The sequence below is a fragment of the Aegilops tauschii genome, chromosome 1 (assembly GCF_002575655.3).
Source record: "Aegilops tauschii subsp. strangulata cultivar AL8/78 chromosome 1, Aet v6.0, whole genome shotgun sequence".
In the NCBI taxonomy this organism is placed as follows: Eukaryota; Viridiplantae; Streptophyta; class Magnoliopsida; order Poales; family Poaceae; genus Aegilops; species Aegilops tauschii.
The window spans coordinates 474,211,952-474,236,793 of NC_053035.3; the positions used below are offsets into that span (position 1 = coordinate 474,211,952).

A 24,842-nucleotide genomic window follows, 5' to 3' on the forward strand; every position below is an offset into this window, starting at 1 on the left:
TGCATGCATGTGTGGACCTGCTTTGTGCGTCCACAATCTGCTCAAAAGAACTGGGCTTTGGTATCATGGCAGGATCGTAGTACAGTATGCTGACCTTTACAGAGAATCGGAGAATAATAAGGCGGTGGTGGTGATCTCTCACGTGAAGTTTCCCCTCCGGGGAAGACAAACCGAGCTGAAAGTGTAGCACAGGTCAAAGGGAGAGACACATTTCTCCCTGGCAACCACTGATAAAATACTACTGTAAAGGGTAGGACAATCTAGCTAGCTGGGTAGTAACATGCTTGACGCTCGTCCTCAGTCTCTCACCCATTGGGCTAGCTCTGGTCGGCCGGGCGCGCGAGAGATTGGAAAGCGAATTAAAGCGCCGGTCACGGGGGCTATAGAAAGCCCGGCCACTGGCCAAGCATGAAGCATCCCCATTCCTTTTCCTTTCCGTAGCTTTCTTCTTTGCCGCTTTGCGTGCCTCCCTCCCTCTCTCTCGTCCGCAGCAGCTGGGACGACGGGGACGATGAGGTCGTCGGCGGTGGCGGTAGCGGCGCGGAAGCAGCAGCTGCTGCCATGCTTGGCCCTGCTGCTTCTTGCGGGCGCGGGCCCAGAAGTACAACGCGGTGTTGAACTTCCGCGACTCCATCACTGACACGGGCAATGCGCATGAAGGGTTTTAGTGAAACTTGGAGGAACCAAGTAGATACCCAAGTCCAAAAAGGTAGTGTTGGAATCAAGATGAACGATGACATCGGTCACTATTTCCAGACACATAAGGGGTTGCGACAAGGGGATTCCATGTCTCCTCTTCTGTTCAATATTGTGGCAAATATGCTGGCCGTCATTATTGGCAGGGCCAAGCAGGATGGCCATGTAGAGGGTCTAGTTCATCATCTAGTCGATGGAGGGGTATCCATTCTACAATATGCTGATGACACTATTCTATTCATGGAACATGACATGGCTAAGGCACGTAATATGAAACTTATCTTGTGTCTCTTTGAATAATTGTCTGAATTAAAAATTAATTTTCATATGAGCGAGGTGTTCTGCTTTGGGAAGGCCAAAGACGAGGAACACAATTACAGACAATTTTTCGGATGTGAATCAGGTGCTTTACCATTCAGTTACTTGGGTATACCGATCCATCACCGTAAGCTTTCCAATAAAGAATGGAGATGTATTGAAGAACGAATTGAAAAAAACTTAGCTGCTGGAAGGGCAAGATTATGTCATATGGAGGCCGGCTAGTCCTGATTAACTCAGTATTGACTAGTATGCCAATGTTTCTACTTTGGTTCTTCGAAATTCCGAAAGGAGTTCGCAAACGACTTGATTTCTTTAGATCCTGCTTCTTTTGGCAGTCTGGCGAGGCCAAGAGGAAATACCGTCTCGCGCGATGGGATATCCTTTGCCGACCTAAAGACTAAGGGGGTCTCGGTATTGAGAACTTAGAAATCAAGAACAAATGTCTTATGAGCAAATGGCTATACAAATTAGAGACTGAGCCGGAGGGTATGTGGTCTCAACTCTTGCGCAATAAGTATCTGCACTCGAAAACACTATCCCAGGTTACCATGAGACCGACTGACTCGCCGTTCTGGAAGGGACTTATGCGAACGAAGGATCTGTTCTTTCGTAGGGTCAAATTCTTGGTTGGCAATGGAATGTCAACAAGATTTTGGGAGGATACGTGGTTAGGAGAGACGCCCCTGGCCATCCAATATCCTACACTCTATAATATTGTGCAATGTAAGGAGGATTACGTAGGCACCGTCCTTCAAACAATTCCCTTGAACATCCAGTTCAGACGTGTGTTAGTTGGTGAGAGATGGACCGCCTGGATGCACCTGGTTCGAAGATTGATAGAAGTTCAACTCTCCGACCAGCCGGCACTACTAGGAAAAGGGCTATAGATGGAATGGCCACTAATGGCGCACCAGACATGTGGTGCGCCATTGCTATATAGCAATGGCGCACCAGACAAACGGTGCGCCATTAGTAACAAATTTTATTTTATTTTATTTTGCCAGACATACTAATGGCGCACCAGGACATAGTGCGCCATTACTAGTTGTAACTAGTAATGGCGCACCAGCAACATAGTGCGCCACTAAAATATTTTTTTATTTTTTACTTTTTTGCAAAACTACTAATGGCGCACCTGGTGCAGTGCGCCATTACTAATTTAAGCTACCCGTGCGCCATTAGTGTATATTTCATGGACACTGTTGATCTCGATCCCCCTCCATCTCGACCGCTATCCCACCTCGCCAGATCCGGTCCCCCTCGCCGCCGAGCACCCCCTGCACCCTCTACCCCGCTCCACCGGGCGCCGCCGCCGACCCCCCGCACCCTCCCCCGCTCCACCGCCGCCGACGACCCACCGCACCCTAGCTCCCCTGCTCCACCGCCGCCGACGACCCACCGCACCCTCCCCGGCCCGCTCCACCGCCGCCGACGACCCCCCGCACCCTCCCCCACTCCACCGCCGCCGACGACCCACCGCACCCTAACTCCCCTGCTCCACCGCCGCCGACGACCCACCGCACCCTCCCCGGCCCGCTCCACCGCCGCCGACGACCCCCCGCACCCTCCCCCACTCCACCGCCGCCGACGACCCACCGCACCCTAGCTCCCCTGCTCCACAGCCGCCGACGACCCAGCGCACCCTCCCCGGCCCGCTCCACCGCCGCCGACGACCCCCCGCACCCTCCCCGGCCCGCTCCACCGCCGCCGACGACCCCCCGCACCCTAGCTCCCCTGCTCCACCGCCGCCGACGACCCACCGCACCCTCCCCGACCCGCTCCACCGCCGCCGACGACCCCCCGCACCCTCCCCGGCCCGCTCCACCGCCGCTGACGACGCCCCGCACCCTCCCCGGCCCGCTCCACCGCCGCCGACGACCCCCCGCACCCTCCCCCACTCCACCGCCGCCGACGACCCACCGCACCCTAGCTCCCCTGCTCCACAGCCGCCGACGACCCAGCGCACCCTCCCCGGCCCGCTCCACCGCCGCCGACGACCCCCCGCACCCTCCCCGGCCCGCTCCACCGCCGCCGACGACCCCCCGCACCCTAGCTCCCCTGCTCCACCGCCGCCGACGACCCACCGCACCCTCCCCGGCCCGCTCCACCGCCGCCGACGACCCCCCGCACCCTCCCCGGCCCGCTCCACCGCCGCTGACGACGCCCCGCACCCTCCCCGGCCCGCTCCACCGTCACAAATGAATGCAACTAAATTTGCAAAAAAAGCAAATTTGATTATATTTTCAAATAACAAATTTGATGATATTTTTTAAAAAATCATTACTGTTTTTATAAAAAAATATTACTGTTATGATTTAAACAAGTTTGAACATATTTAAACACAAATAAATATCAAACAGCATTTTAAATGCATAAAAAAATTGGGGAGCCTGGGAATCGAACCCAGGACCTCCTAGTGTGTGTGCTGCGTGCTGACCAGTCGGGCTAGTGGGCGTGTTCTGATGGAGATAGGGTTAGGTGGAATATAACCTGACCAGTCGGGCTAGTAAGTAAAACAAAATTCTAATGGCGCACCAGGGGGAGGTGCGCCATTAGAATAGACGTACTTATGGCGCACCAGTGGGAGGTGCGCCATTAGAATCGCTTGTTCCCCTCGCACTGTCGCCTCCCTCCCTCCCTCGCTCGCCAGATCCCCCACTCCTCGACCCCAACCGTACGCCGCCGCCCCCTTGCTCCGCCCCCTCCGTCCGCCGCGCCTGCACGTCGTCCGCCGCTGTGGTCTTGCGCTGCCTCGACGCCGCCGCCCCGACCGCCGCCGGACTCCGCCCCCGCCGCCCCCCACCACTGCAGCTCCCTCGCGCCGCCGCCCCCGCGCCCGCCGCTCCTTCGCCGCCCCGCCCCAGCACGTACGTCCCCTCCCTCCCTTCCCCCATCCCCCTAGCTTCTCCTCCTCCTCCTCTCACCACCCGTGCCTTCTTCTGCTCGGAAGGTCAAGAAGGCGGCCAAGGACGCCGACGACATCACGGGCCCCTTCCTCCGGATCGCCGCCCGCAGCCTCCTCGACGCCGGCGTCCTCTAGGTGATTCCTCCTCTCTCCTCCCCTCCTTCCCCTTAGGTTTCTCTCCCCGCCGGCGTCCTCTAGGTTTTTCACGATGTACACTCAAAACTAATGACTCTGAATCTCTGCTAGTGAAAATCACATTGACGCTACTAAAAAAATGTTCTGTCTATTTACAGTGTGGAGTATACAGTTATTACAGTGTCAATGTTGATGATTTACAGTGTGGAGTAGTCATATTTTTCTTTGAAATCTAAGTGCAATTTCTCTGTCTTGTTGCTAACTGAATTTACAGTACTAAGTGGTCTCTAAATTCTGCAGTATTTATGTTCATGACTGTACTGAACTATGTTGTCTTTTCTAACAGTGCCTTGATTTAAATAGTTATATTTTAGCTTCATGGTTCTGTGTAATTTGTGCCTTGATTTTCTGTCATCTCTGAATTTTGCTGTTCCTGTGCTTGCTACTCCTTAATTCACACATGTACAGGAGGTACAAGAGGTTAAATTGAATCTAACCCGCCAATGTTATATGTTTTGAACTCCTTTCTGAAATCCCTTCTATTATTTTTATCCCAAACAAGTACCCAGGTTTATAAAGATCTAGTGGGCATTGCCAGTGTTGGGGAGGGAGTGATCTAAATTGGTTTATGTGACTCATCCTCATTAACTTTTCTCTCTAACCTTTTTTACAGTACAAACAATTTACAGATTGTAGTACTAGTTGAGAGGATTTAGCACTCCTCATATGAGATGAGAGGATTTTTTTTTTAATGGCTTCTTGCAGTTTTGAAAATTCAGTTTATTCGGTTACTGAAAATCCAGTTAATTCAGTTAGGCACACAAATTTCAGAACTTTTGTGTACCCTAGTACTTGGTGTTTGTAGAAAACCAGGAGTGTCAATGTGACTAGAATTGATTTATTCTGTCATCAGGCTAGTGCAGGGTGTTGCTAGATGGATTGATTTTTCTGATGTTAAAGGTATTTCTAGCAAACCTGAAATGCTAGATGGATTGATTTTTCTGAGCTGTTTGTGCTCCCTGCATCTTTTAGCTCTCATTTTCAGTGGAGTTGTTGAATTATATGCTCTTATTGGACATGTTTTACGTGTTGATCCATCCATTGCTAGTTTGCTGGGTTTTGTCTCCGACCATCGTGTCGTGATGATTTTGCAGGTACCCCGAGAGGCCCTTGAGTTTGCCGGAATGTCGATTAACTTCCGTTCCGGCAAATTCGGGTACTCCATATGTCCTATTTTCAGCAAAGGTCATGCTGAAATTTTTCGTGAATTTTAGCATGACTTTGCTAAAAATAGGACATATGGGGCACTTCCGACTAATGCATGGGCCGGGGTTTCTTAGTACTTAATTAAGTAGGATCAACTGCCTCTTGTGTTATTCATATAGAAGTGTGATATCTACTCATAGTTATTACTAATGTCAGTTGCTCGTCATCGATAAACCCTAATCTGGTAGGATGACCTACTAAAAAAGCCCATACCACATATTCTATTTGGATGGGCGTGTTTTCACCACACTGTGGATTATCTTATTGGACCCAACAGAGATGATGTAGTTTTGAATTATGAACATAGGAAATGTGGTCATCGGACGACGAAAGTCTCCCGGGGGAGTGCGACTGGTGCCACGACGGTCGAGGTCTGTGCGACAGGCCTCACCTGGACGATGATCGGCGCTTCAGCATTAAGCTCGAGGAGACCTTCGAAGTTGAAACGGTACGCAACGACGACAAGTGTTTTTTTCATAATTAAGCATGACTTCAACTATTTCAACGTGTAATTTCATCTTTTACAATTCGAGTATAGTTTATCCCATGCCATGCAAGACGCTATGTCTTGGAGAGGATGGATATTGAAGATCATGAAAATTTTGAAACGAAGAAAATTCACCTAAGGACACATCATGATCTGGATTTTGAAGTAAATCTGTATAATGCTGAGAGCGTAACTCATTTTGGTTGCAAAAATTGGGAAGCATTTTGCAAGATGTATGGTTTTGATGAGGGTATGCTTGTCACCATGGATCTTGGTGATCCTGGCATCGACCAAGACAATATGGACATTTGGGTCCTTGTTGATACGCCTCCAGTTCTACCGCTATGTGAGTTTCTCAAACATAGTTAATTATTAACTAATCTATATTGTTTATTTCAAAATATTTGACAACTTATTTCCATTGACAGCTTATTTTGATTGTTCAAAAAATGTGCGGAACATGGTAGACAAAACCCACTACACCGATGGCTCCGAGTTAACTTATCAGGAGAAAAATCATCTTGTTGGATTTTGTACTGATCTTGAGAATTACAATATCTACAATCAAACTCCTCAACATTATGGTCAATACGTGCCACTAGTGCACGTGTTGAACTACGGTAACTACCATGGAGATACCCTGGTAAGATTTTTTACAATTACGACATCCGTGCATCTTTTGCATACTTCTAAAACTAGTACATCATTGCTAACTATGAAGTTATTACTATGTTTTTCAACAGAGAATCCCTGAGGATTGTGTGCCTCATTTGATGTATCAGAATGGCAGCCTTCGTGTTTTCAACTTATATCCAGGTCATCCTACGAATCTCAACTGTCCATACCGGATTTCTAGAAGAAGTGGAGACATGCTAATCAGAGAATGGAAAAAATGTATGGACAGTCGTCAGGAGGTTCTTGGAAGCAAAAGGAAGCGCCGCGCAAGAATTGGAGACAGGATGATCTCCATTCTCCATAATGGAGAGTCAGGGTCTATATTGTTTTATGCTATTTTACCTTAAATAGGGTATTTAGGTCCTGCCTAATATTGATGATCATGTGCTAAGAACAATTAAGTAGGGTTGGTTGGATGACTATCAGGATGATGATCGTATGACTTGTTATTAATAACGAGTAGAAGTTGTATGATGATGATTAGTAGGACTTGTTAGGATTAGTATTACTTTCGACAAACTCGCTACTCGCGGTCTCGAGACTTGTAATGTTCTATCTTTGTTCGGTCTTTTGAATTCGGAGACTAATATGATGAATTGTATTCCGAGACTAATCTTCTATTGTATTCGATGAATCTGTTGTTGCTGTGTGGTGCTGCTTATATTCTGTCCAATAATATATTTTATAATCTGTGCAAAAATCAGAAAAGAAAAATAATAATCCCTAATATACATACTAATGGCGCATCACACCGCAGTGCGCCATTAGTATGCCAAAGGATACTAATGGCGCATCTCCACACGGTGCGCCATTAGTATGGCTAGGCACATGGGTAAATATGGCCCCTGGGAGGCATACTAATGGCGCACCGTGGCCTATACTAATGGCGCACTGCCTGGTGTGCCATTAGTATACCAGATACTAATGGCGCACCAGTGGTGCGCCATTAGTACAAAATACTAGTGGCGTGGTGCTACTGGCGCACCAGTAGTGCGCCATTAGTGGGCAAAACTGGTGCGCCACTAGTAAGCCTTTTTCTAGTAGTGCGGATTCAATACAATGGAAGTTAACTACGAATGGGATGTTTACGGTGAAATCTTTCTATATGGATCTGATTAACTCTGGCTCCCTCTCAAGGTCGTTGCACATTTGGAAAGTTAAGATTCCTTTGCGTATTAAAATCGTCATGTGGTTTGTCCACAAGCAAGTGATACTCGCAAAGGACAACTTAATTAAGAGGCGATGGGTAGGCTGTTCGCGGTGCTGCTTTTGTGATCATGATGAAACAATACAACACTTATTTCTTGAATGCCCACTTGCTAAGTTACTTTGGAGAATGATTCATATAGCTTTCAATATTAATCCTCCAGTTGATATTGCGTCTTTGTTTGGGACGTGGTTAGCTGGGGTTGAACAGATTACTGCGGCTCGTATTCGGATTGGAATATGTGCACTATTATGGGCTATATGGAACTGCAGGAATGATATGATTTTTAACAGACAACACACTTTAACTTTTTTGCAGGTTATCTTCAGAGCTACAGCTTGGATCCGTACGTGGTCCTTACTCACTCCTATGGACTCCAGGGAGCCTTTGGTTACTGGGTGCAACCAATGGGAGATGGTAGCTCGGATTATCTTCAACCGGTTCGGATGGTGCTCGCATAACAGGATAGGAGTCTAGGGAGCTTATCCTTTTTATTTTCACCGTACCGGTTGTCCTGGTTCGCATGTAATTTTCCTTTTTTGTTACTTTGTTCTGCTCTGTTTTGTGAGCTGTAAGACCTTTTTGACGATTCTGGATTGTTAATAAGATGGCCGCATGCATTATCATGATGCAGAGGCCGGGGGCATGCCTCCATTTCCAAAAAAAATTACTGGCACGGGCAACCTGTGCACGAGCGGGAAGCCGACGGCGATCACCTTCACGCAGCCCCCCTACGGCGAGACCTACTTCGGCACCCCCACCTGTCGGTGCTCCGACGACCGCGTCATCGTCGACTTCCTCAGTAAGTTATGTGCTCCACGGTCCACACACACACACTCCATCTTGTTGATATTGTTCTTGCTTGACGTGCGTACGATGACGCATTGCAGGCACCAAGTTTGGGGTGCCTTTCCTGCCACCGTCCAAGGCGAACGGCACGGACTTCAAGCAGGGCGCGAACATGGCCATCACGGGGGCGCCGGCCATGGACGCGCCCTTCTTCCGCGGCCTCAGCCTGTCGGACAAGGTCTGGAACAATGGGCCCATCAGCCTGCAAATCCAGTGGTTCCAGCAGATCACGGCCACCGTGTGCGGCGGCGGCGGCGCCTGCAAGCGGTACCTGCGGGACTCGCTAGTGGTGTTCGGCGAGTTCGGCGGGAACGACTACAACGCAATGCTGTTTGGCAACTACAGCGCGGACCAGGCTAGCAGGTACACGACCAAGATCGTCAACACCATCATCAGGGGCGTGGAGAAGGTGGTGGGCATGGGGGCCAGGGAGTGGTGGTGCCCGGGGTGCTCCCCATCGGCTGCTTCCCCATCTACCTCACCGTCTACGGCACCAACAACAGCGCCAACTACGACGCCCTCGGCTGCCTCCGCAAGTTCAACACTAGTAGAAAACAGGGCTTTGGTTTGGGCCTGGCCAGCCCATTAGTCCCGGTTCAGTCACGAACCAGGACTCATGGGAGCATACATCCCGGTTCGTAAGCCCAGGGGCAGGGGGCCGGCCGGGGCCTCGTGGGCATTGGTCCCGGTTCGTCTGGACCCATTTGTCCCAGTTCCTGGCAAGAACCGGGACCAATGGGCCTCGCTCCTGGCCCACATACATTTGTCCCGGTTCGTGGCTCGAACCAGGACAGAAGGTGATCGATCCAGAAATCATACCAAGGCTAAGGAGTGATGTGGCGCAATGTCTTTTCAGTTTCGAGCTGGTGTTCCCACCATCCTTCTTCAATATCATGATGCACGTCCTAGTTCATCTAGTCGACGAGATTGTCATTCTGGGCCCTGTATTTCTACACAATATGTTCCCCTTTTGAGAGGTTCATAGGAGTCCTAAAGAAATATGTCCATAACCGCGCTAGGCCAGAAGGAAGCATCTCCATGGGCCATCAAACAGAGGATGTCATTGGATTTTGTGTTGACTTCATTCCTGGCCTTAATAAGATTGGACTCCCTAAATCGTGGTATGAGGGGAGACTGACTGGAAAAGGCACGCTTGGAGGGGACTCAATAATATGCAGGGACGGGCATTCTTGGTCTGAAGCACACTACACAGTTCTACAGAACTCTACCTTGGTGACTGATACGTCTCCAACGTATCTATAATTTTTGATTGTTCCATGCTATATTATATTCTGTTTTGAATTCAGATTTATTATAAAAGAGGCCAAAGAAATCTTTGCGCACTATAGGGTGGACGCTGGCCGTCACCCCTATAGAGGCAATCCTCTTTGATCAAGAGGAAATAATCCGTTTTCAATCTCTAGACTATGTTGCTTTTAATGAAAACCTTAGAAAAAGGGTTCCTACCAATGTTCTAGTTGATAGAATTTCTGAACTTAATAATGATTTTGCTATCCGAAATAATGAGCTAGGATACTCTCTCGAGTATAGGCTCACAAAGTTCTGTCAGAAGATTGCTTACAACGATGAATTTGTTGTGCAATACGAAGGGCCGAAGGAGGAACCTATACCTCCCAAAATTGATCTTGGGGACTCTTGTCCCATTAAATTTAGCCCTTTTGATTACTTTTGCTTGCCTCAAAGAAACCTTGCTGCTGAATGTAGAGAATATGAAATGAGTTTTCATGATCTATCCTATTATTATGGCAACACCTAGATCTATCCTTGCTTTTATGCCTAGCTAGGGGCGTTAAACGATAGCGCTTTTTGGGAGGCAACCCAATTTTATTTTAGTTTTTTGCTTTTTGCTTCTGTTTAGGAATAAATATTTGATCAGTTAGATTTGTTTTTATGTTTTAATTAGTGTTTGTGCCAAGTTTAACCTATAGGAACTTCTTGGAGTTAGTTATTTGATCTTGCTGAAAATTCCAGAAACTTTCTGTTCACGAAAATAATTGTTAAAAATCACTAGAACGTGATAAAATATTGATTCCAATTGCAGCAGATCAATAAACAAATTTTCTAGGTCTTCCTATTTTGGTAGATTTTTTGGAGTTCCAGAAGTTTGCGTTAGTTACAGATTACTACAGACTGTTCTGTTTTTGACAGATTACTATTTCGTGAGTTCCAATTGCAGAAGTTTGCTTATTTTGATGAATCTATGGCTAGTAAAATAGTTTATAAACCATAGAGAAGTTGGAATACAGTAGGTTTAACACCAATATAAATAAAGAATGAGTTCATTACAGTAACTTGAAGTGGTGTTTTGTTTTCTTTCACTAACGGAGCTCACGAGATTTTCTGCTAAGTTTTGTGTTGTGAAGTTTTCAAGTTTTGGGTAAAAGATTTGATGGATTATGGAACAAGGAGTGGCAAGAGCCTAAGCTTGGGGATGCCCATGGCACCCCAAGATAATCTAAGGACACCTAAAAGCCAAAGCTTAGGGATGCCCGGAAGGCATCCCCTCTTTCGTCTACTTCCATCGGTAACTTTACTTGGAGCTATATTTTTATTCACCACATGATATGTGTTTTGCTTGGAGCGTCTTGTATGATTTGAGTCTTTGTTTTTTTTTAAGTTTACCACAATCATCCTTGCTGTACACACCTTTTGAGAGAGACACACATAAATTTGAATTTATTAGAATACTCTATGTGCTTCACTTATATTTTTTGATCTATATAGTTTCGCTCTAGTGCTTCACTTATATCTTTTAGAGCACGGTGGTGGATTTGTTTTATAGAAACTATTGTTCTCTCATGCTTCACTTATATTATTTTGAGAGTCTTAAAAACAGCATGACAATTTGCTTTAATTATAATATCATGAGAAATTTGATGCTTGATAATTGTTTTGAGATATAAAGGTGGTAATATAATGGTTGTGCTAGTTGAGTAATTGTGGAATTGAAAAATACTTGTGTTGGAGTTTGTGATTCCCGTAGCATGCACGTATGTGAACCGTGATGTAACGAAGTCGGAGCATGAGGTATTTGTTGATTGTCATCCTTTGTGTGGCGGCCGGGATCGCGCGATGGTTAACTCCTACCAACCCTTCCCCTAGGAGCATGCGTAGTAGTACTTTGCTTCGAGGGCTAATAAATTTTTGCAATAAGTATATGAGTTCTTTATGACTAATGTGAGTCCATGGAATATACGCACGCCTACCTTTCCGCAATTTTCTAGCCTCTTCGGTACCGTGCATTGCCCTTTCTCACCTTGAGAGTTGGTGCAAACTTCGCCGGTGCATCCAAACCCCGTGATATGATACGCTCTATCACACATAAACCTCCTTATATCTTCCTCAAAACAGCCACCATACCTACCTATTATGGCATTTCCATAGCCATTCCGAGATATATTGCCATGCAACTTTCCACCGTTTCGTTTATCATGACACGCTCCATCATTGTCATATTGCTTTGCATGATCATGTAGTTGACATTGTATTTGTGACAAAGCCACCGTTCATAATTCTTTCATACATGTCACTCTTGATTCATTACATATCCCGGTACTCTGCCGGAGGCATCCACATAGAGTCATATTTTGTTCTAAGTATTGAGTTGTAATTCATGAGTTGTAAGTAAATAAAAGTGTGATGATCATCATTTTTAGAGCATTGTCCCAAGTGAGGAAAGGATAATGGATACTATGATTCCTCCACAAGTCGGGATGAGACTCCGGACTAAAAAAAAGAGGCCATAAAAAAAGAGAAAAGGCCCGAATAAAAAAATGAGAGAAAAAGAAAGAAGGGACAATGTTACTATCCTTTTACCACACTTGTGCTTCAAACTAGCACCGTGATCTTCATGATAGAGAGTTTCTCATTTTGTCACTTTCATATACTAGTGGGAAATTTCATTATAGTACTTGGCTTGTATATTCCAATGATGGGCTTTCTCAAATGCCCGAGGTCTTCGTGAGCAAGCAAGTTGGATGCACACCCACTTAGTTTCTTTTGTTTGAGCTTTCACACACTTATAGCTCTAAGTGCATCCGTTGCATGGCAATCCCTACTCCTTGCATTGACATCAATTGACGGGCATCTCCATAGCCCGTTGATTAGCCTCGTTGATGTGAGACTTTCTCCTTTTGTGACTTCCCACATAACCCCTATCATTATACCTTATTCCACCATAGTGCTATATCCATGGCTTGCGCTCATGTATTGCGTAAAAGTTGAAAAGGCTGAAGCGCGTTAAAAAGTATGAACCAATTGCTTGGCTAAAACCGGGGTTGTACATGATATGAATATTTTGTGTGGGGAAGATGGAGCATAGCCAGACTATATGATTTTGTAGGGATAACTTGCTTTGGCTATGTTATTTCGATAAGACATAATTGCTTGGTTAGCATGCTTGAAGTATTATTGTTTTTATGTCAACATCAAACTTTTATCTTGAATCATATCAAATCTGAACATCCGTGCCACAATAAGAAAAATTACATTGAAATTATGCTAAGTAGCACACTACTAGGAAAATGCCTACTAGTGGCGCACCAGTTTTGCCTACTAATGGCGCACTACTGGTGCGCCACTAGTACCACGCCACTAGTATTTTTTACTAATGGCGCACCACTGGTGCGCCATTAGTATAGGCCACGGTGCGCCATTAGTATTTTTGAATTTTGAAGGCGGGAAAATAGTAGTGGCGCACCGTCTAACCCCCACCGTGAGCCATTGCTATTTTTGAATTTTGAATTTGGATCTGGATCGCGATTTTTTTGCCCATTTTTTGCTCATTTTTTTTGCTCATTTTTTTTTCAAATTTTGTTCTCGTTTTTGGATCTTGTACGTTATTTTGTCGTGTTCTTTTGCCGGAGAGGAGTTCGCCGGAGAGGAGGGCCGAGGTCACCGGAGAGGCGCTCGCCTACATCGCCGGAGAGGAGGAGGAGTTCGCCGGAGAGGAGTTCACCGGAGCATCGGAGAGGAGGAAGGAGAAACCATGAGGGGAGGGGAGGGGAGGAGAGGAGGGAGGAGGAGCTCACCGGAGAGGAGGGAGGAGGAGCTTACCAGAGAGGAGGGAGGGAGGAGCTCACCAGAGAGGAGGGAGGAGGAGCTCACCGGAGAGGAGGGAGGAGGAGCTCACCGGAGAGGAGGGAGGAGAAACCGTGAGGAGAGGGGAGGAGAGGAGGGAGGAGGAGGTCGCCGGAGAGGAGGAGGGTAGTATGGTGGAGGAGAGAAGGGGAGATGGAGTGGAGGAGAGGAGGAGATGGAGTGGAGGAGAGGTGGAGTGGAGGAGAAGAATGAAGAGGTAAGAAGGAGAGGACCACGCCCAGCCATATATACGGCATAGTAATGGCGCACCATGGGCAGGTGCGCCATTACTAACTTTTTTTTATTTTTATTTTTATTTTGAATTTTGAAGGCGGGAAGATAGTAATGGCGCACCATGGGCAGGTGCGCCATTAGTAAGTTTGAATTTTTTTGAATTTTTTTGCCTCTCCAGATCTTAAAAGCCCCGTATCTTTTTTCTGTTAGGTTTTTGAGGATTTTGAAAATGTTAAACGGGGTTCGCCCGGTTAAATTCGGATGTATCTTTTCGAGTAGATGATTTTTCATATAAAAAACTTTTTCATCCGAGTTCGTATGCAAAAGTTATGCCCATTTTACAAATTCTCGAGAGATTTTGCAAAAAAGTCGAAAATTCATGTTTGTAAATTTTGCTAACAACTAGACCACATGTCACATGGGAATCTTATTTTCTTTTATTTTTTTGACATTTCTATCATTTTCTTTTATTTTTTTGAAACTGAAAAGGCGGTCCAGGGGGTTGCATTCGGGGGAATGTTTGGGCCAAATTACTAATGGCGCACCGTGGGAGTGGTGCGCCATTACTGCGCCATTAGTAGTTTAAAAAATAAAATAAAAAAATTGAATTTCTTTTTGAAACATAATTACTAATGGCGCACTGTGGGAGTGGTGCGCTATTACTAGTTTAACTAGTAATGGCGCACTATCCCCTGGTGCGCCATTACTAGTTTTGAAAAAAAAAATACTAATGGCGCACCGTCCATGTGGTGCGCCATTAGTATTTACACACTAATAGCTCACCAACACATGGTGCACCATTACTATTTAGTAATGGCGCACCACATGCACAGTGCGTCATTAGTGTCCATATTGGCTATAACTGTTTTTGTAGTAGTGGCATTCCACATCAAAAATTCTGTTTTTATCATTTACCTACTCGAGGACGAGCAGGAATTAAGCTTGGGGATGCTTGATATGTCTAAAACGTATCTATAATTTTTTGATTGTTTCATGCTATATTATATTCTGTTTTGGCTGTTTAAGGGCTTTATTATACACTTTTATATTATTTTTGGGACTAACCTATTAACCGGAGGCCCAACACAAATTGCTTTTTTTGCCTATTTCAGAGTTTCGCAGAAAAAGAATATCAAACGGAGTCCAAACGGAATGAAACCTTCGGGAACGTGATTTTTGGAACGAACGTGATCCAGAGGACTTGGACCCTACGTCAAGAAAGCAACCAGGAGGGCACGAGGTAGGGGGCGCGCCTACCCCCCTTTGCGCTCCCTCCACCCTCATGGGGCCCACGTTGCTCCACCGACGTACTTCTTCCTCCTATATATACCTACGTACCCCCAAACCAACAGACGCATCCACGAAAACCTAATTCCATCGCCGCAACCTTCTGTACCCGTGAGATCCCATCTTGGGGCCTTTTCCGGCGTCCTGCCGGAGGGGGCATTGATCACGGAGGGCTTCTACGTCAACACCATAGCCCCTCCGATGATGTGTGAGTAGTTTATCTCAGACCTTCGGGTCCATAGTTATTAGCTAGATGGCTTCTTCTCTCTCTTTGGATCTCAATACAAAGTTCTCCACGATTCTCGTGGAGATCTATTCGATGTAATCTTCTTTTGCGGTGTGTTTGTTGAGACCGATGAATTGTGGGTTTATGATCAAGTTTATCTATGAACAATATTTGAATCTTCTCTGAATTCTTTTATGTATGATTGGTTATCTTTGCAAGTCTCTTCGAATTATCAGTTTGGTTTGGCCTACTAAATTGATATTTCTTGCAATGGGAGAAGTGCTTAGCTTTGGGTTCAATCTTGCGGTGTCCTTTCCCAGTGACAGCAGGGGCAGCAAGGCACATATTGTATTGTTGCCATCGAGGATAACAAGATGGGGTTTATATCATATTGCATGAGTTTATCCCTCTAGATCATGTCATCTTACTTAAAACGTTACTCTGTTCTTATGAACTTAATACTCTAGATGCATGCTGGATAGCGGTCGATGTGTGGAGTAATAGTAGTAGATGCAGGCAGGAGTCGGTCTACTTGTCACGGACGTGATGCCTATATACATGATCATACCTAGATATTCTCATAACTATGCTCAATTCTATCAATTGCTCAACAGTAATTTGTTCACCCACCGTAATACTTATGCTCTTGAGAGAAGCCACTAGTAAAACCTATGGCCCCCGGGTCTATTTTCCATCATATTAATCTTCCAACACTTAGCTATTTTTATTGCCTTTTATTTTACTTTGCATCTTTATTATAAAAATACCAAAAATATTATCTTATCATATCTATCAGATCTCACTTTCGTAAGTGACCGTGAAGGGATTGACAACCCTTTTATTGCGTTGGTTGCGAGGTTTTTATTTGTTTGGGTAGGTGCGAGGGACTTGGGCGTGGCCTCCTACTGGATTGATACCTTGGTTCTCAAAAACTGAGGGAAATACTTACGCTACTTTGCTGCATCATCCTTTCCTCTTCAAGGGAAAACCAACGCAGTGCGACCCCGTATATCGATGAACATAAGAACAGTCTGTGCTCCAAACACCCGGAGCAGTGTGACGATTGGATTACATGTGAACACATCAGGACTTTCGGCGGTTGGTTGGAAACACGTCTCAGAGGTGACAACACTGTTATGATGAGCTGTACTCGTTGTCCAGGGGACCATCTTCGACTGTATTGACTTACAAAGGATACGAGATAAATGGGAATACATTTTACACAGTCGCCCAAGATCAAAAGAGCATCAACCAAAATAGCGGTGTCCGCTTTGATGCAGCAACCAAGAAGGGAGATGACATATATTATTGTTACATAGTGGACATACGGGAATTTGACTATGGACATGATTTTAAGGTCCCTTTGTTTAAGTACAAATGGGTCAATCTGTCAGGAGGCGGGGTACAGGTAGACCCATAGTACGGAATGACAACAGTGGATCTGAACAATCTTGGGTACACAGACGAACCGTTCGTCCTAGCCAATGATGTGGCGCAGGCTTTACTACCGACCCTTTAGTCCCGGTTGAGAAACCGGGACAAATAAGCCTTACGAAACAGGACAAATGAGCCTTTTTCTACTAGTGCAACGACCTCTCCACCTTCCACAACAACCTGCTTCAGGCGAAGATCGCCCGCCTCCGGAAGCGCTACGCCCGGGCGGCGCGCATCATGTACGCCGAGTTCTACTCCGCCGTCTACGACATGGTCCAGAACCCCAAGAAATATGGTACGTGCACACGCGGCACGCTAGTTCCCACATAGTATTTCCTTCCGACCGACCAGTACTCTTAGCTAGCCGTTGGGCATCTTCTTTCGGCAATAAGTCTAACTAACACGCCAGGGAGAGACAAGCAACGCAACGCATAACGTGTGGATGGATAGATAGATTCCGCGTTCGTGCACGAGCTGGCTAGAAGTGGACACGGCACTAGTGTCACTGTCAGCATCGGCATCAGTGTGGTGCTAGCTACTGCCCACTCTGGGCACATGTCCGTCATGTGGGATTCCTGTATATCCTGCGCGGCGGCGAGTAGAAGGAGATCTTCAAATCATTCAAAAAATATCATTCGAAAAGAAGATCTAGAGCTGACATATATAATGGCCAAGTAATGGTGGTTCGGCACTGACTGACACGGCCAACCAACACATCCCTCGACTCGGCAGTCCACATGCACGCATGCATGCATGCAGCACCGGCGCCGACCGGGGCACTGTTCATGCACGTTCTACCAAGTGATCGATCTACTACTAACAACAACGGTCTGGGTTGTGCTGTGTGTGCGTGCAGGTTTCAACGCGGTTTTCGAGGCGTGCTGCGGCTCCGGGGGAGGCAAGTACAACTACGCCAACAGCGCGAGGTGCGGGATGCAGGGCGCGACGGCGTGCGCCAACCCCGCCGACCACCTCAGCTGGGACAGCATCCACCTCACCGAGGCCGCCTACAAGCACATCACCGATGGCTGGCTCAACGGGCCCTACTGCAGCCCGCCCATCCCCCACACCTAAAATATTTATTTATTTCTTTATTTATTGACTTGAGGTAGTATTATTTATTATATTATTTGATTTGATTCGAGCTTGATTTTCCTAAAGGAAAAAGAAAAAATCATTCAATGTCATATGGTGGTGCTGAAATGTATACGTTGCCCAAGAAAAAAAAAACAAGGCAACTCTTGAATAAATTGTTAGTGCTTGTCCGGAGCGACTTACGTCGGCGAATTCCCTATATGACGCTTATTGCGTCAAAATGTTGTTGATTCACACAAGCTTCCGTCAAATGGTATAAATTCGTAACTTGTTCTTTATTTCTTCTTTTCCCTTTTGGCATATATTGCACTAAATAGCTTTCATTTAGGATTAGCAATAAATAACTACAAGGAGAACATGGTGTCATCATGTTGGCTAGGCCCGCAAGGAGCGCAGCTAGCCCATTCGCGTTCGAGCCCTGGCTGCCGTGTGGTCCTTAGAAATTTCTTCTATACAAAATACTAGACAATGAAGGCGCGTGTTGACAAACACTGTTTGATTTTTGGGAAATAATGGTTCAAGTTACAGTGCTAATAGTCCGCAGCCATTGACAAAGAATCTTTGATTTTTAGTAGAATAAAGAATGTTTCATTGAGAGGCCACATTTCTACTTGGATGCTCAACATCAATTTCTTTCCTAACAAAATACATAGCAACAAAAAGATATCTGCCAATCCCGAAGAAGAAAAACACCAATGATCTTGTCTGTGATGGTACCTGATAGTTGACACCCAAGGGAGGAATATGCACAATGCATACCTTCGTTGCGATATGATATAGATGCAAACTCAAGTCTATTTGATATTTGACACCCAAGGGATTTGTAAGACATACCATTTGAGAAATGGTTTAGATCTTTCCACAATGATTAAAGAATGGTCGGAAATTTAATTTGGCTCCGGGCCCAAAAATAATTTTTCAAATGTCCAAAAAATCAAGACAAATTTTTTTGTGATCTTAGTCACATCCAAATGCTACCTGCAAATTTTGAGGCAAAAAGGTTAAGCATTTGGGCCCGTGAAAAAAAAATTGAAGACCGAATTTCATCCCAATTTTTTTTCATAGACAAAATATTGCTACTCCGTTTCTCATGAAATTTGTCAAGCATGCTTTGCGACACTAACACGAACATCTACAAAAAAAATTCAGAATTTTTGTTTTTTCTTTACATTTTTTTATTTACTGTTCATCCGGGAGCATATGCTCCAGTGACCAAAAAGCCCCTCCCAACTTCATATGTTCTTATAAGTGAGCGAGGTCAAATACAAATATATGCATACATGCATCAGCCACATATCACACACGTCATCAACGTTACTCCCCACATTCCGGTTACGACAATGATGATTAGGGTCTCCCCATGGACGTGGCTAATGGCCGGTCTCTGTTATTCCCCTATCCGAGGTCAGTGAGGTCCCAAGGAGAGAGATAGCTTCTGCCACCGTTGTACATTCGCTCCTCGCTTAACTCGGATAGTTACATCCTTCATGTTCATAAAAGCAAATGTTTTAGGTCGACAAACACACAAACATCAAGAAAAATATTAACATAAACACAAAAAGGGAATCATGTATCTATCAACGTTGAGCTCATACACACAATAGGGTTCCTCCATATCCCCGAGAACTAGGGGGTTCACTCGGACATGGAAACAACAACATGATGCTTATGATCATTGAAGCACAAATGATCAGTGAAATTTTATAACTGAACAACATGATCCTTATGTTTAGGTAGGGAACATGTGCATGCACGGATTTAAATTTGGGCCAAAGGGGTGGACGAAAATGCTGGCCCGATTGCTGTAGACGTGCAGCCAGGTAAAAAAAAAAGGAGAGGCGCCGTTGCCGGGGATCGAACCCGGGTCACCCGCGTGACAGGCGGGAATACTTACCACTATACTACAACGACCTCGCATGACAGAAATTTTAACAAGGTTTATTAGATCGGTTAACTCTGAACAAATCGGAGGTTCTGCTGGGTTGGAGCTGAAACGGCAATCCCTACTCCTGCAACTGCAGGTATGTATACTCCCCAGCCTCCAACGCGCCGCGCTTCTTCCGTTCGCTCATCGCACCCCGAATTTGCTCTCACGGCTGCAGGGTTTCGCTCCTGAAATCCAAGATCGTTCGGCTTTCCTTGTTCAACCAGCGCTGGCTCCTCTCATATTCACAATTTCTTCTGCAAAAATTCAAGAGTTGCATGAGCATGCAAAGCTGAGGCACTGTAGATAGTCTTTTTTTTTTCATTTGATTGCAATTTTTTGTAGGTAGCTTACCAAGCTAACCGCTTGGTTACTGCAGATAGTCGACCAGAGGCTTCATCCAACGGTGTGACCTGCCAACAGCAATGTCTATCTCAACAGCCAGCACTGGATGAATACATACATGATGCATCTAGGGTAGCAATTTGGAGCTGAACCATATGTTTCCATAAGAAATCAGTGGTTCATGTGCACGTTTAAATTTGACAGCACTTGCCTATGCTTTTTCTCTATTGGTGCATTGTATCCATCCATGCAAAGTACATAAGCTGATAACCAGATATATATTAACATCACAGATACGATTTTTTTTGTTCGCAGCAACCATCTACTAGCTACTCCTTCTGTTCTAAAATATATGATGTATCAGCCTTTTCTTTTCTTTTCTTTTCTTTTCGTGGTGTATTAGTTTTTCAAAAGTCAACAGATTCAGTTTGGTTTGTTTCTCTTATATATTGCTTCCTTCGGCTGATCTTGCTAGGGGTGGGGTTGCCCATCGGACTCTGTAGTTGAACGTTTTCTCCCATCTTAATGAAACAACACGCGGAGCTCTTGCGTGTTCCGATCAACATATACAATATGGAATAAGAATATGAAAATATATTACATGGCGAATCTAATGATAGTTATTTGGTATTATGAACTTGGTCAAACTTAGAGAAGTTTGACTTTCTTAAAAACTAAGACGCCTTATCTTTAGAACGAAGAGAGTACTATCTGGCCATTGAAACTTGTCAACCTTGGTTTTGCAGGACATCCTACATCGTATACATTCTCTGTTGCCAGTGCAAGCAGCCGCTCGTGTTGCACGCGTGTCGCGTGGGTTTCTATGTTCATGGAGATGCTATTCCAAGCTCATACTCAACTCCGATACACTTGAATTGACTGACAAGAAATTTGAGGAAAGAGGAACCTATATCATCGACAAAGTTGACAAAAATTCTCGAGGACCATCACAAGAATGGGGTCAAGGTCGAGACGCTTAAACTTGGACTTTACCCTTGCACGACAGTCACAGCCTCCTGCCTGGGATTCAAGAACTTAGCTTGACTACGAATATTTTCATGAAGAACATCTACAACTTCCCATGTTCGGTTTTGTCCGGCGAGGCAGTTGCTAGTTCAATTCAGTCTCTTCACCTCACCAATTGCGCTTTCGATCCCATATCAACACTTGGCCTGTGGAGAAGATTGAAAAATTTACATCTTCGTCTTGTCCATATTAATGAGGAAGGATTATGGCACTCGCTCTCCAAATCTGCCTCCTTGGAGCGTCTGGAAATCACCCTATGCAGTGTGATAAGTTGCTTGAGAATACCTTGTAGGCTGCAGCTGCTCAACTTCCTTGGTGTTGAAGAATGCAAGAGGCTACAGATAGTGGAGATTGATGCTCCAAGCCTCGACTCCTTTCATTATAGTGGGCCCTTGTTAGATATCTCTATCCAGAATTCTTTGCCACTTAAGAATGTAGGCTTGTGTTGCATTCTCTCTGATGCTCGCGCGAGGCTGCCATCCATTGCAGGAAATGTCGAGAGCCTCAGCATCCACTCTCGTGTTGAGGTACATATGCGCTCTCAAAGTATATTTAATCGACAATATATGTATGTGTATTGTACTTTTATGTTGGAACAAACAAACACATGGTTAACCTTGGGATTTGTTCTTCTTGAGAACGTCAACATTCCAATCCTACCCTCAAAGCTCCCCCGTCTCAAGAACTTGGATATCGGGCTCCGTAGAGTAGTAACGCCCCTCCCTTCGAGCTGTGACATCTTCTCTTTGGTTTCTTTTCTTGATGCTTCTCCTGTATTAGATTTTTTTTCATCCTACATGTAAGTCATTATGTATATCATTTGGAGCTATCTATGCTAATTAGTGTGTTGCTTGTTCGTCATAACAATGACATTATTGTTGATCCTACATGTGTATGCATATGCAGGTAGAGTGGGGTTCCCTTAGGACCGACATCGTTGTTGGAGACGACGATGACGAGTGTTTGAGGCAGAGGCTGGAGCGCTGCTATGACCGCCTCAGGCAGGTGACTATCATAGGGTTTTGTGCATCCAAGAGCTTGATCCAGCTCATGATCCACATTCTTTGTTAGAATAAATCCGAGGCATACCGTCGATCATTCGAGGACAAAGCAATCACAAGAGCACGACACCGAGATCTGTTACGAGCTTCATCGATATGGCTACATCCTCGGGGCTTGACTACGGGTGCTCCTCCCCGTGACACCGTCACAATACCGCACACCGGCCACCCGGGCGCCGGCACATGCCGCCGGCTCCCCCTTGCGCACCTGTGCTATTATGTTGGCATAGGTTACATCGTGTATCTACCCCCACTATATATGAGAGACCTAGGATACAAGTGTCCTACTAGGACACGACTCCATATCCTATCTAAACACAGTACAACTACAAGTCCAACTGTAACCTACCTTGTGCACTATATTCGACACAACTCCAACAAACTCCACCTTGGCGAATATACTCCACCACCTTGAATTTGTCCATGCGTCAAACTTCCATGTACATTGAACTTGAGTTTATCCCATGAGCATCGCTGCTACTCCAAAGACTCCATATGACTCCACCTGCAACTTGTAGTACCTTCTTTTCTTGATCAGAGTCAACACTCGAGTAAAATTAAGTTCCTCTTTACTCTAGTGTATGCTCCCAACTTCTAGAGCTCTGTTCAATGCCATCACACACTGATCTCTGACCTGCGTGAAAATGAACAACTCACATATTGGGTGTCACACATAAGAGTTACCCGAACTCAACATCACCGCTCCTTTCTTGACCGCCTGTCTGAAACTTGAAAGAATTTCACCGTTGCTTGTAGTCATCCCGAGTCAAATTCGCAGTTGTCTCACCAGAGCCCTGGCCCGTCTCCATGTCCCGTGCGCACCGCACGCCTCGCCGCTATTACCGCGTCGAGCCTCCGCTGTCCTGGTCGAGTCTCAAGGGTCGCGAACCCATACCACTCAACCCTACTGCAGAGTACCATCGATCAACACCGACCGATGACGAGTTTCACGCTTCCATCGGACCACTGGGCTCCAGTCCGAACTGCATGTCACTCGCTTTTCCCCCTTGCTGAATAGGCTTCGATTCTCTGGATCCTTACACCGTAGCCCCTCAATCCAGCTCCACCTTCAACAAGACTCCATGGTAGATGATCAGTCCACTCCTGCGCCTCATGGACTTCAAGCTCCGTGTATACACCACCTTGAATCAATCCCGCGCCATAGTCTTGTCGAAGCCGCACAAGCCTCGGGCCTGCGTCACGTGTTTCCATGCCCCAGAAGTCGGTCACCATCAGCATCACGCTCCTACGTCGTCTTCGCCGATTCCACCACCGTCTTCTGTACCAACCGAGTTGCATCGATCCATCAGACTGCCTAGTCCGACCCAGCCGAACTCGTCGACTGTATGACACGCTCGAGGCTCCCAAATCGTCTTTCGCGAATTTCCATCCATCACATGATAATTCCATCTTAACTGAATTGACTTCCCGCAACGCCTTCAAGCATCTCTGTTGTGCCAACAAATATTTCATCCGTGTCTGTCAAAACCCAAGGTTTTTAGTTCCGATGAACTTCTCCAACTCAAATCCGATGCCCGATGGCGTCATGATTCTTTGTATGGCTGACCTTGCGAAAATTAACCGAGCTTCTTTCCAAACCTAACGTGGTCACCTCCCAGTACTAGTAGAAATTCAACCAAAACAATGTTGGTCTTCACGTGGTGTAGCTCCTAGGCTCAACTCTCAATGCTAGCTATTTGCTCTGTCAAATCCTTAGCCTTCCTGATGTACGCATATCCCTTGATAGACTTTTTCCTTGCCGATTGATCTGCCTCCGTCCGTGTCACACAAGGACCCGGTCCTTTTTTTTTTCAAAACAGAACTCGTTTCACTGCTTTGTTGCGCTTCCTGCGTGCTTCACCGGCCATCTGAACCTGCTCGCGTTGCCACGCCTTGCCTGCCCACCTGCACGGGTCGCTACGGCCAGCCCCGCCTGGGCTTGCCTGCCCAATGAGCCACCAAGCGCCAGCGATCTCAGCGCCCGCCTAGAGTACACTTGCACCATCAATCCGTCGACCGACCGCCGCACGACTCTCCTGACGCCGCTGATTTCGATCACACCTCGTCGAGACTCTGAACAAATCGCCGCCAGCTTGCACGCATTACGCCCCGCTGCTTCCATCGATTTCTTCGACCGCCGCTTTCGTCCGCTGATACACGATCGTCTCCCATGACGAACTAAATCAGCGAATCAACTCGGCTCAACGCAACAGTCTCTTCGTAACCTTGCTCATGATACCACTTGTTAGAATAAATCCGAGGCATACCGTCGATCATCCGAGGACCAAGCAATCACAAAAGCACGACACCGAGATTTGTTAACGAGGTTCACCGATATGGCTACATCCCCGGGGCTTGACTACGGGCGCTCCTCCCCGTGACACCGTCACAATACCGCACACCGGCCACCCGGGCGCCGGCACATACCGCCGGCTCCCCCTTGCGCGCCTGTGCTATTATGTTGGCATAGGTTACATCGTGTGTCTACCCCCACTATATATGAGAGACTTAGGATACAAGTGTCCTACTAGGATACGACTCCATATCCTATCTAAACACAATACAACTA

At 46.1% G+C, this 24,842-nt stretch overlaps 1 non-coding gene and 1 pseudogene across 1 annotated transcript; one reads left to right on the plus strand and one right to left on the minus strand.

Annotated features, from left to right (window-relative positions):
• Positions 1–248: 248 nt before the first annotated feature.
• On the plus strand, positions 249–17,896 carry LOC109752263 (GDSL esterase/lipase At5g45910-like; annotated as a pseudogene).
• Positions 17,897–19,756: 1,860 nt separating this feature from the next.
• TRNAD-GUC (transfer RNA aspartic acid (anticodon GUC)) lies at positions 19,757–19,828 on the minus strand. Its single transcript has one exon. It is a non-coding gene; the product is annotated as a tRNA-Asp (tRNA).
• Between the last annotated feature and the right edge of the window lie 5,014 nt (positions 19,829–24,842).